Source organism: Peromyscus eremicus, unplaced genomic scaffold (genome assembly GCF_949786415.1).
Source record: "Peromyscus eremicus unplaced genomic scaffold, PerEre_H2_v1 PerEre#2#chrX_unloc_2, whole genome shotgun sequence".
Lineage (NCBI taxonomy): Eukaryota > Metazoa > Chordata > Mammalia > Rodentia > Cricetidae > Peromyscus > Peromyscus eremicus.
The window spans coordinates 3,436,900-3,439,474 of record NW_026734289.1 but is presented as its reverse complement, the minus strand read 5'-3'; the positions used below and the strand labels follow the sequence as shown (position 1 = coordinate 3,439,474).

Below are 2,575 nucleotides of genomic sequence, written 5' to 3'. Positions count from 1 at the left end.
TTGAGATTTTGTTTAAAAAATTATAAAGAAAAGGAGGAGTTATGAGATTGAATTATGTTTGCAGAAACCTATTGATATTAATGTACCCTGGTTTTGTGGAGTTAAGGAAATATTTAAGTTTGATGTGAATACATTGAAGTTTTTCCTAAGTTCTGTTAGCAAGAAAATTCAAATGATTGAGTTAAAGTTGTAAGACGGAGAAAATTGTTAACTATATTTAGCACCATATATGCTAATTCAAATGGTTCTGTTAAGAGTTTGCTTTGAGTTGTAAGATTGAGAGAATTGTGACTATGTATAGCAATATTTATGTTAACCTGTTAATGGTAATGATGAAGCTAAGGGATTCTTTAAGTTTGTAGTCACCTTAAGAGTTTTTGGTTTAGAAAGGGCTTGAGGCAGCTAAGACTGGTGTAGTCACCTTGGACCTAATTCAAAAGAGAAATGCCATCTTTATCATCATCTACTCCCATACTGGGAGGTGTAACAGCTATGGAGATTGCTGTAAGCCATTAATAGTTATTTTTTTTTATATATTAAGAAAGGGGGACCTGTGGGAGCCCGTTGTCGGGTTCCTCGTGGCTTTACCCAGCAGGTCCGCATAGAGGATGATTAGACCACGGGCCTAAGTGCAGGTGTCTGGGATGGTCTGCACTTGGCTGTGCTGGGGGAGGAGGCCTTTTGCTCCACCCCTTGACTTCTCTATAAAAACCCTGGGGCAGAGACAGTCGGGCCCGTTTGAATAGGTTCCAGGCCCTCTCGAGGCTATCCTTTGTTTTCTATCTGTTTATCTCCGCGAGATTCTCCGCAATAAATCCTTCTATCTAATATTTCCTGCTGCTTGCACTCAAGAAAACTCTGGGGAACTGTGGGGGTGGTTGGGTAAACGCCCCACAGTTATTAGAATACGTAAAAGCAAGATATAATGGTCTGAGGATAAAAAAGGCTTAAATAATGATTTAAAAAAAAATGACTTGAGATATATAAAAAAAAAAATGAAACATGTTTCAGATTTCTTTGTCTTGCTATTCTGCTGTTACATTGAGACTCCAAAGGGTCATAGTTGTAAAATTGTCTGTCTACTCTACAGGTATGAATGAAAAATGTGGCCACATGTATGTTTGGTTTTGAATGTCTGAGTTTGCGTGTCCTTTGTGTTAAGGAATACAAGTTAATACTAGTCATCTGGCTATTCAGATACTAGTTTAAAGCATAAACTGTTCTATTTAAATAAAAAAAAAAACTAAGAGGTATATTTGACTAATATATCTATAGGAGAACAAATTGGCCTGGTTATTGTTACCAAACTTAGAGATATTTTCAGGATTAGGCCTAGATTTGTTTGGCTCAGATACATTTAATAGATAATGGTCCTCAAACCTGTCAAAGATCTGATGAATATGGCATTTACATTATTTGATAAAAAGCTTACTATAGCAAACAGAGACTCCGAGCTCCCCAGCTCCTAGATATGACTCCCAAGGTCTCCAAAGAAGATATGGAACAATGACAAGAAGATGCCACCTGAATTGCGGATGACACCGACCACTGGGCAAGACGCTCTGACTCAACACCTGCTGCCAGGGATGTGGCATAGAAGAATGGACAAATGAGACACTGACAAGATAAGGTCAGTCTTTCTCCTCCACAGGGAGAATTTCACATTATGGGCCCAGCAGCCAAGACTGATGCTGTCCTGACACCTGTCCTGCCAACACTATGAAGACTATAGGAGCCTGGGATGATGGCAGTCTGGGTAATGGATAGTCTCTGTTGTTTTTAAATAGATTTAAAAGTCTGTACTCAGGTAGAGACTATCCTCAGATCTTTGATAACATTGATGACTGGGCTAGCTATACTTTTGTCAGTTTAGTAATTGTTTGATCAATGGATTAATTAATTAAAGAGAATAAAAAAAATAAAGCTAATAAGGAGAATAAAGCTGGGAAATGGAAGGCTGAGAGACACTGCCAGCCGCCACGATGACAAACAGCATGTGAAGATGCCGGTAAGCCACGAGCCACATGGCAAGGTATAGATTTATAAAAATGGATTAATTTAAGCTATAAGAACAGTTAGCAAAAAGCCTGCCACGGCCATACAGTTTGCAAGCAATATAAGTCTCTATGTTTACTTGGTCGGGTCTGAGCGGCTGTGGGACTGGCAGATGAGAGAGACTGGTTCTGACTGTGGGCCAGGCAGAAAAACTCTAGCTACAAGTCTCTTTAAAAAAGATAAACAGATTCTAAATATAGACTTACAGATGCTTTTCATTGGGCCAAAGAAATTTCAGTTCAATATGGATTTCAGGGCAAATTGATAATACTACAATTACTAAGACTATGGGTCTAAAAGTTCCAAATAAGTTTGTAAGTTTTAACTCCTGTTCCTAGTTTATATCTATCTCAACAGGTTTCCACTTGGCTGACAGATACATCCAAGCATCATTTGCTGGTGACAACCTACTGCAAATGACTATGAGCCCTGAACTTGCTGAAAGCTGATATGGACCAATTCAGCCGATACGCATACCATCTCTTCAGCTGGTCAATAAAACATTCCCTCTTGTCTTTGA

General features: G+C 38.8%; 1 long non-coding RNA gene across 1 annotated transcript; it reads left to right on the top strand.

The window, feature by feature from the left end:
- Positions 1-1,155: 1,155 nt before the first annotated feature.
- LOC131901070 (uncharacterized) lies at positions 1,156-2,575 on the top strand. The gene is made up of 2 exons (XR_009376331.1): positions 1,156-1,756; positions 2,413-2,575. It is a non-coding gene; the product is annotated as an uncharacterized LOC131901070 (long non-coding RNA).